At 40.8% G+C, this 11,164-nt stretch overlaps 1 long non-coding RNA gene across 1 annotated transcript; it reads left to right on the top strand.

Annotated features, from left to right (window-relative positions):
• Nucleotides 1-9,441: 9,441 nt before the first annotated feature.
• On the top strand, nucleotides 9,442-10,569 carry LOC135734355 (uncharacterized). Its single transcript, XR_010527293.2, has 3 exons — nucleotides 9,442-9,586; nucleotides 9,697-9,794; nucleotides 10,467-10,569. It is a non-coding gene; the product is annotated as an uncharacterized lncRNA (long non-coding RNA).
• Nucleotides 10,570-11,164: the final 595 nt, after the last annotated feature.

Genomic DNA, 11,164 nt, shown 5'->3' with positions numbered 1-11,164 from the left:
AGCAGAACCTGGCAAAAAATAAACAAAATTTGTAAAAGGAGTAGCGAAAAAATCATATACCATATGCTTTACAATAACACATGAACAGAATGTTGGAAAATGACAAATGAGGTATCGTTGCAACCGGCATAAACCAGTGAATACAAAGAAATTAATATCAGACAAAGTATTCCGAAGTTATAAGCAGTTCCATAAGATCTGTTATAGTTTATTACCCCTAGGTGGCGCTGTACTCTGACTTCCCAGGTACCTTCAGGACATCATGTCAAAGCTCCTTACCAATTTTTGCGCGGATATCTCGAATAGTTCAAAAAATATAACAATTTATGTGAAATTTCAAAATGGCGGACAGGCGGTTTGGTCAAACCCGGCATAACACACATCGACAGATGCGGCATGAGGTAAGCAATCCAAAGACATCAAGATCATAATTTTCTGACAAACAGTTCAGAAGTTATGGGCAAAAATAGCCTTTTTTCATATCTCATGACCCATAGGTGGCGCTGTCACCAAATTTGATATGGACCCCCAGTTCATGGTCCACATTAAGTGTACCAAATTTAATTTCAATTGATCAAAGAATGACTGAGGTACAGCTTCAGAACCATTTTTGCATCAACCTCGTTAAGTTCATGCATTTCTTTCTTTTGAACAAAGATAAATATCAAAATTCTGTTCAGTCATTTCTATGCGGCTCACTCCAAAGATCACCTGTGCCACATCTCATAACATTTTAATCAAATTTGAAGGAGGAGTAGCGAATAAACAAAATACTGTACATTTCAAAATGTCCGCTACTGTAATGGGAGGAGTCTTACTGTAAGGTATTAAAAGCAATAAATGTGAGAAGGGCAATCACGTGTACTAAGTAGTTTTTTCATAGTTCAAATGTATCACCAGTTATAACAGTTTGAACATTGAATTTTTGATCTGCTGGTGGCGCTATAGAGTTACTGCTAAAGACCCTATTTTTGGTCACATGACTTTTTAGGACCACCACTACAACTGTGCCAAATTTCATCATTCTACAACTTACGGTTCATAGGGCTGCCATAGACTCCCATTGGGGAAGAGTAAGAATAATAATAATAATAATAATAATAAATATAGCTGCAAGCAGCAACATGGGGTCAAGCACCTTCGGCGCAATGCACACACAGCACAGCAAGCACACAAAGCACAGCAAGCTCACAATGCACAGCAAGCACACAAAGCACAGCAAGCTCACAATGCACAGCAAGCACACAAAGCACAGCAATTACACAAATCACAGCAGGCACACAAAGAACAGCAAGCTCACAAAGCACAGCAGACACACAAAGCACAGCAAGCTCACAAAGCACAGCAAGCTCACAAAGCACAGCAAGCACACAAAGCACAGCAAGCACACAAAGCACAGCAAGCTCACAAAGCATAGCAAGCTCACAAAGCACAGCAAGCACACAAAGCACAGCAAGCACACAAAGCACAGCAAGCACACAAAGCAAAGCAAGCTCACAATGCACAGCAAGCACACAAAGCACAGCAGGCACACAAAGCACAGCAAGCACACAAAGTACATCAATTACACAAATCACAGCAGGCACACAAAGCACAGCAAGCACACAAAGTACAGCAATTACACAAATCACAGCAAGCTCACAAAGCACAGCAAGCACACAAAGCACAGCAAGCACACAAAGCACAGCAAGCTCACAATGCACACCAAGCACACAAAGCACAGCAATTACACAAACACAGCAGGCACACAAAGCACAGCAAGTTCACAAAGCACAGCAAGCACACAAAGCACAGCAAGCTCACAAAGCACAGCAAGCACACAAAGCACAGCAAGCACACAAAGCACAGCAAGCACACAAAGCACAGCAAGTACATAAAGCATAGCAAGCTCACAAAGCACAGCAAGCACACAAAGCACAGCAAGCTCACAAAGCACAGCAAGCTCACAAAGCACAGCAAGCTCACAAAGCACAGCAAGCACACAAAGCACAGCAAGCTCACAAAGCACAGCAATCACACAAAGCACAGTAAGCTCACAAAGCACAGCAAGCTCACAAAGCACAGCAAGCACACAAAGCACAGCAAGCTCACAAAGCACAGCAAGCACCATAAATTGCATCAAAAACGCAAGGCTCAGGAATCATAGAGCAGAACCACCACAATGCAGAGCAACAACAGCAAACATGGAAAAATAGAACACATGTGAACTACAGACAGGTTGAGAAGAATTGATGAGGAAGAACAAAATACCTGACTCAGGTGGGATTCGAACCCAGGATCTCAGAATCTCAATGCATACGATTAACTAGATGCGCCACTCAGTTGACACGGTTCATTGGGCAGCAGAAAGGAGATAACAGTATAATATCAATAAGAATTGTAATAGTTTATAACCCCTAGGTGGCGCTGTACTCTGACTTCCCAGGTACCTTCAGGACATCATGTCAAAGCTCCTTACCATTTTTTGCGCGGATATGTCCAATAGTTCAAAAAATATAACAATTTATGTGAAATTTCAAAATGGCGGACAGGCGGTTCGGTCAAACCCGGCATAATTCACATCAACAGATGCGGCATGAGGTAAGCAATCCATAGACATCAAGATCATAATTTTCTGACAAACAGTTCAGAAGTTATGGGCAAAAATAGCCTATTTTATTATCTCATGACCCATAGGTGGCGCTGTCACCAAATTTGGCATGGACCCCAAGTTCATGGTCCACATGAAGTGTACCAAATTTCATTTCAATTGATCAAAGAATGACTGAGCTACCGCTTCAGAACCATTTTTTCGTCAACCTCGTTAAGTTTGCGCATTTTTTACTTTTGAACAAAGATAAATATCAAAATTCTGTTCGGTCATTTCTATGCGGCTCACTCCAAAGATCATCTGTGCCAAATCTCATAAGAATTGAACCACGTTTGAAGAAGGAGTAGCGAAAAAACGAAATACTGTACATTTCAAAATGGCCGCTACTGTAATGGGTGGAGTCTTACTGTAAAGTATCAAATTCAATAAGCGGGATGAGAGCAATCACGTGTACTAAGTAGAATTTTCATAGATCAAATGGTTCACCAGTTATAACAGTTTGAACATTGAATTTTTGGACTACTGGTGGCGCTATAGAGTTACTGCTAAAGACCCCATTTTTGGTCACATGACTATTTATGACCACCTCTACAACTGTGCCAAATTTCATCATTTTCCTATGTACGGGCTGCCATAGACTCCCATTGGGGAAAAATAATAATAATAATAATAATAATAAATATAGCTGCAAGCAGCAACACGGGGTCAAGCACCTTCGGCGCAATGCACACACAGCACAGCAAGCACACAAAGCACAGCAAGCTCACAATGCACAGCAAGCACACAAAGCACAGCAATTACACAAATCACAGCAGGCACACAAAGCACAGCAAGCTCACAAAGCACAGCAAGCTCACAAAGCACAGCAAGCACACAAAGCACAGCAAGCACAACAAGCACACAAAGCACAGCAAGCACACAAAGCATAGCAAGCTCACAAAGCACAGCAAGCACACAAAGCACAGCAAGCACACAAGGCACAGCAAGCACACCAAAGCACAGCAAGCTCAAAATGCAGAGCAAGCACACAAAGCACAGCAAGCACGCAAAGCACAGCAAGCACACAAAGCACAGCAAGCTCAAAATGCAGAGCAAGCACACAAAGCACAGCAGGCACACAAAGCACAGCAAGCTCACAAAGCACAGCAAGCTCACAAAGCACAGCAAGCACACAAAGCACAGCAAGCACAACAAGCACACAAATCACAGCAGGCACACAAAGCACAGCAAGTTCACAAAGCACAGCAAACACACAAAGCACAGCAAGCACACAAAGCACAGCAAGCACACAAAGCATAGCAAGCTCACAAAGCACAGCAAGCACACAAAGCACAGCAAGCTCACAAAGCACAGCAAGCTCACAAAGCACAGCAAGCTCACAAAGCACAGCAAGCTCACAAAGAACAGCAAGAACCACCACAATGCAGAGCAACAACAGCAAACATGGAAAAATAGAACACATGTGAACTACAGACAGGTTGAGAAGAATTAATGAGGAAGAACAAAACGTCATGACTCAGGTGGGATTCGAACCCAGGAACTCAGAATCTCAATGCATGTGGTTAATTAGATGCGCCACTCAGTTGACACAGTTCACTGGGCAGCAGAAAAGAGATAACAGTATAATATCAATAAGAATTGTTATAGTTTATAACCCCTAGGTGGCGCTGTGCTCTGACTTTCCACGTACCTTTAGGACATCATGTCGAAGCTCCTTACCAATTTTTGCGCAGATATGTCCAATAGTTCAAAAAATATAACAAATTATGTGAAATTTCAAAATGGCGGACAGGCGGTTCGGTCAAACCCGGCATAATACACATCGACAGATGCGGCATGAGGTAAGCAATCCATAGACATCAAGATCATAATTTTCTGACAAACAGTTCAGAAGTTATGGGCAAAAATATCCTATTTTATTATCTCATGACCCATAGGTGGCGCTGTCACCAAATTTGGCATGGACCCCAAGTTCATGGTCCACATGAAGTGTACCAAATTTCATTTCAATTGATCAAAGAATGACTGAGCTACAGCTTCAGAACCATTTTTGCGTCAACCTCGTTAAGTTTGCGCATTTATTACTTTTGAACAAAGATAAATATCAAAATTCTGTTCAGTCATTTCTATGCGGCTTACTCCAAAGATCATCTGTGCCAAATCTCATAAGAATTGAACCACATTTGAAGGAGGAGTAGCGAAAAAATGGAATACTGTACATTTCAAAATGGCCGCTACTGTAATGGGTGGAGTTTTACTGTAAGGTGTTAAAAGCAACAAGCATGAGGAGAGCAATCACCTGTACTAAGTAGAATTTTCATAGATCAAACGGATCAGCAGTTATAACCATTTGAACATTGAATTTTTGAGCTGATGGTGGCGCTATAGGGTTACTGCTGGAGACCCCATTTTTGGCCACATGACTATTTATGACCTCCACTACAACTGTGCCAAATTTCATCATTTTCCTACATACGGTTCATAGGGCTGCCATAGACTCCCATTGGGGAAGAAGAAAAATTTACTAACAGAAACAATGACCAATATAGCTGCAAGCAGCAACACGGGGTCAAGCACCTTCGGCGCAATGCACACACAGCACAGCAAGCACACAAAGCACGGCAAGCTCACAAAGCAGAGCAATTACACAAATCACAGCAGGCACACAAAGCACAGCAAGCTCACAAAGCACAGCAAGCACACAAAGCACAGCAAGCACACAAAGCACAGCAAGCTCACAATGCACAGCAAGCACACAAGCACAGCAATTACACAAATCACAGCAGGCACACAAAGCACAGCAAGCTCACAAAGCACAGCAAGCACACAAAGCACAGCAAGCACACAAAGCACAGCAAGCCCACAAAGCACAGCAAGCTCACAAAGCACAGCAAGCACACAAAGCACAGCAAGCTCACAAAGCACAGCAAGCTCACAAAGCACATCAAGCACACAAAGCACAGCAAGCACACAAAGCACAGCAAGCAAACAAAGCATAGCAAGCTCACAAAGCACAGCAAGCACACAAAGCACATCAATTACACAAATCACAACAGGCATACAAAGCACAGCAAGCTCACAAAGCACAGCAAGCACACAAAGCACAGCAGGCACACAAAGCACAGCAAGCACACAAAGCACAGCAATTACACAAATCACAGCAGGCACACAATGCACAGCAAGCTCACAAAGCACAGCAAGCACACAAAGCACAGCAAGCACACAAAGCACAGCAAGCACACAAAGCACAGCAAGCTCACAATGCACACCAAGCACACAAAGCACAGCAATTACACAAATCACAGCAGGCACACAAAGCACAGCAAGCTCACAAAGCACAGCAAGCACACAAAGCACAGCAAGCTCACAAAGCACAGCAAGCACACAAAGCACAGCAAGCACACAAAGCACAGCAAGCACACAAAGCATAGCAAGCTCACAAAGCACAGCAAGCACACAAAGCACATTAATTACACAAATCACAGCAGGCACTCAAAGCACAGCAAGCTCACAAAGCACAGCAAGCACACAAAGCACAGCAAGCACACAAAGCACAGCAAGCACACAAAGCACAGCAAGTACACAAAGCATAGCAAGCTCACAAAGCACAGCAAGCACACAAAGCACAGCAAGCTCACAAAGCACAGCAAGCTCACAAAGCACAGCAAGCACACAAAGCACAGCAAGCTCACAAAGCACAGCAAGCACACAAAGCACAGTAAGCTCACAAAGCACAGCAAGCTCACAAAGCACAGCAAGCACACAAAGCACAGCAAGCACACAAAGCACAGCAAGCACCATAAATTGCATCAAAAACGCAAGGCTCAGGAATCATAGAGCAGAACCACCACAATGCAGAGCAACAACAGCAAACATGGAAAAATAGAACACATGTGAACTACAGACAGGTTTAGAAGAATTGATGAGGAAGAACAAAATACCTGACTCAGGTGGGATTCGAACCCAGGATCTCAGAATCTCAATGCATACGATTAACTAGGTGCGCCACTCAGTTGACACGGTTCATTGGGCAGCAGAAAGAGATAACAGTATAATATCAATAAGAATTGTAATAGTTTATAACCCCTAGGTGGCGCTGTACTCTGACTTCCCAGGTAACTTCAGGACATCATGTCAAAGCTCCTTACCAATTTTTGTGCGGATATGTCAAATAGTTCAAAAAATATAACAATTTATGTTAAATTTCAAAATGACAGACAGGTGGTTCGGTCAAACCCGGCATAATACACATTGACAGATGCGGCATGAGGTAAGCAATCCATAGACATCAAGATCATAATTTTCTGACAAGCAGTTCAGAAGTTATGGGCAAAAATAGCCTATTTTATTATCTCATGACCCATAGGTGGCGCTGTCACCAAATTTGGCATGGACCCCAAGATCATGGTCCACATGAAGTGTACCAAATTTCATTTCAATTGATCAAAGAATGACTGAGCTACAGCTTCAGAACCATTTTTGCGTCAACCTCGTTAAGTTTGCGCATTTATTACTTTTGAACAAAGATAAATATCAAAATTCTGTTCGGTCATTTCTATGCGGCTCACTCCAAAGATCATCTGTGCCAAATTTCATAAGAATTGAACCACATTTGAAGGAGGAGTAGCGAAAAAACGAAATACTGTACATTTCAAAATGGCCGCTACTGTAATGGGTGGAGTCTTACTGTAAAGTATCAAATTCAATAAGCGGGATGAGAGCAATCACGTGTACTAAGTAGAATTTTCATAGATCAAATGGTTCACCAGTTATAACAGTTTGAACATTGAAATTTTGGACTACTGGTGGCGCTATAGAGTTACTGCTAAAGACCCCATTTTTGGTCACATGACTATTTATGACCACCTCTACATCTGTGCCAAATTTCATCATTTTCCTATGTACGGTTCATAGGGCTGCCATAGACTCCCATTGGGGAAAAATAATAATAATAATAATAATAATAATACTAACAATTACAATAGGTGTCTCAGCACCTTCGGTGCTTGACCCCTAAATATAGCTGCAAGCAGCGATTCGGGGCCAAGCACCTTTAGCGCAATGAGCACCCAAAGCACAGCAAGCAACATAGAAGGTAACAATAACCCAATGCTCACTGACCACCCAAGGTGCATCAAGAACACAAAGCGCAGCAAGTACCCAAAGCGTTGCAATGACAGAGCAGAACCACTGCAGTGCAGAGCAGCAACAGAAAACATGGCAAAAATAGAACTTATGTGAACTACAGACAGGTCAAGAAGAATAGGTGGGAAAGAACAAAACTTTAATAGAAGAAACTAACACCTGCCTCAGGCTGGATTCAAACCCATGAACTCAGGATCTCTATGCATACGACTTAGACAGATGTGCCACTCAGTAGACACAGCTCAAGGAGCAGCAGAAAAGAGCTTACATGCCATACAAAGAATTCAGAAGTTATAAGCAGTTCTATAAGAACTGTTAAAGTTTATAACCCCTAGGTGGCGCTATTCTCTGATTTCCTCAGGACATCATGCCGAAGCTCCCTACTGATGTTTGCCCCGATATATCCGATACTTCAAAAGTTATAGCAAATTATCACAAATTTCAAAATGGCGGACAGGTGATTCGGTCAAAGCCGGCATAATACATATCGACAGATGCGGCATGAGCCAAGGAATCCGTAGACACCACGATCATAATTTTCTGACAAACGATTCAGTAGATATGGGCAAAAATAGCCTTTTTTCATATCTCATGACCCATAGGTGGCGCTGTCACCAAATTTGGCATGGACCCCCAGTTCATGGTCGACATGAAGTGTACCAAATTTCATCTCGATTGATCAAAGAATGACCGAGCTACAGCTTCAGAACCATTTTTGCGTCAACCTCGTTAAGTTTGCGCATTTATTACTTTTGAACAAAGATAAATATCAAAATTCTGTTCAGTCATTTCTATGCGGCTTACTCCAAAGATCATCTGTGCCAAATCTCATAAGAATTGAACAACATTTGAAGGAGGAGTAGCGAAAAAATGGAATACTGTACATTTCAAAATGGCCGCTACTGTAATGGGTGGAGTTTTACTGTAAGGTATTAAAAGCAACAAGCATGAGGAGAGCAATCACGTGTACTAAGTAGAATTTTCATAGATCAAGCGGGTCAGAAGTTATAACCCTTTGAACATTGAATTTTTGCACTGCTGGTGGCGCTATAGAGTTAGTACTAGAGACCCCATTTTTGGTCACATGACTTTTTAAGACCACCACTACAACTGTGCCAAATTTCATCATTTTCCTATGTACGGTTCATAGGGCTGTCATAGACGCCTATGGCTAAGAAGAAGAAGAAGAAGCAGAATAATAATAATAATAATAATACTAACAATTACAATAGGTGTCTCAGCACCTTCGGTGCTTGACCCCTAATAATACTAACAATTACAATAGGTGTCTCAGCACCTTCGGTGCTTGACCCCTAATAATACTAACAATTGCAATAGGTGTCTCAGCACCTTCGGTGCTTGACCCCTAATAATAATAATAATAATACTAACAATTACAATAGGTGTCTCAGCACCTTCGGTGCTTGACCCCTAATAATACTAACAATTCCAATAGGTGTCACAGCACCATCGGTGCTTGACCCCTAATCACAGCACCTTCGGTGCTTGACCGCTAATAACAATAGGTATCTCAGCACCTTCGGTGCTTGACCCCTAATAATAATAATAATAAGAAGAAAACCATCAAACGCAATAGTGGCCTGCCGCCCTGCGGGCTTGGCCCCTAAATACTAAATGTATATAAAAAGCCTCAATTCAATTATTTTTTGATATTGCAGCTGTACACAAGACAATCTTAGAGTCGCCTGCATTCACTGGTCCAGTTGTTAGTCCAATTACAGATGGAGATTATAGAAGAGGATGATGTCTTTTCTCCAACATCTTTCTAGACTGATAAAAGATCTAGACAGGCTCGAACAAAAGTTAACAGAGGGGCTTATATAGAGAATGGTGAGAACCATTTTATCCGTCAAACTTTTTACCAATTATTGTAAACATAAACAATATTATAGGGCTTAGTTTGTTTTAAACATTACTTCAATGTACTGTATCTGTATAAGGTGAGCAGCTACACATAAAAGAAGAACATGGAGAATCTGCCCAGAGGTGTTAACCAGCAATGCAGCTATACAACTAAATTGATGCAGGCGGAAACAATGTGTGTATGTTATGTCCAAATGTTGTTGTGTTCAAATGTTTTACAATATACTTAAACAGGTGGACCTGTCATTATTGCATTAGTCAAGTACAACTGAGTAGGTTAAGTTTACATATCAACGTCAATAAATATATATAAATAAATATCAGTCTTGACAGCAAACATAATAATGTTAAATAAAATAATAATTACAGCTTTTTAAGAAATTTACACGGGCTCAAACTATCAGTGAAAGTAACTATCAAAAACCTAAAATAACCACAGACACGTGCATAAAATATCTAACGTGAACTAGCTAGTTACTGTACATACATTGCTTATTATCAACGAAATTTCTAGTTAACTGATCCCACACTCAGCATTATTAAAATGTATTATTACTACATACCTTAAACAAATGTTCCCTTAAATCGCCAGATCAGGACAGGTTTCTTTCTTGCCCTTCTTCTTTTGCATTGCGACGTCGATATAAGTGCATGGTGTGGTGTAGCACGAATTTAACGCAAAGACGCTCATATTAATAATATACATGATAATGACGATTAATACACTTTAGGATGATTTTATCTTTGTTTGACATTCTAATTAGAGTTATATTGAGGAAACAAAGAAAACATATGACATAGTTTGTAAAATTAATTTTTCCTTATTTTTTGTAATGATTTCTTTTAGAATGCAGCTGCTGCAGATGAAGAATCCATCCGTCTACCACTGAAGGAGACGCGGAAAATTCCATCCAAGATGTTCTTTGCCCGAGGAAGCATTTGATTAATTTAAAGATATTGTGTTTCTTTGTATGTTATAGAAAAACGTTGCTTTTTGCATACACTCGTGTAAATATGCATCTTATGAATGTTTTCCTTTGTCTAATTTTAATAAATTTTACACAATCAACTGCCTGTTTTATTGAAAATATTGTTTTAATTGTTGTCAATGATATATTGTAATAATATGTGTGTATAACTGTGTAGATGTAGTTTAGAGCAATTTATTTTTAATGATCTTTTAATCGTCGTTTAAAGCTCTCAGAAACATCTTAGAAAGAGCTTGATTAAAGCTCTTATAAAGATCTTTTAAAGATCTAAGAAACATCTTGGAAAGATCTTAGAAAGATCTGCTAACCATCATTCTAAATTTCAAGCGTCTTGAAAAGATCTTAAAAGCGTCTTCAAAACGGCTGGGCTCGTACGTCTCAGATACGTAATTCATATGGGCAAACGACCTTTAGAATACGTTTTCCAGACGGAATGGAAATCTGAGTGATTACCTCGCAGATACGTATCTGAGACGTACGTGTGCTATCTGGGGTGTAACATCCATGCTCTCAACAGGTTTGTTCAACTTGGGCTCATCTAAGACAATAAAACGGG

Source organism: Paramisgurnus dabryanus, chromosome 7 (assembly GCF_030506205.2).
Source record: "Paramisgurnus dabryanus chromosome 7, PD_genome_1.1, whole genome shotgun sequence".
NCBI classification, from domain to species: Eukaryota; Metazoa; Chordata; class Actinopteri; order Cypriniformes; family Cobitidae; genus Paramisgurnus; species Paramisgurnus dabryanus.
The sequence above is the reverse complement of the archived record's forward strand: the minus strand, read 5'-3'. Positions and strand labels throughout refer to the sequence as shown.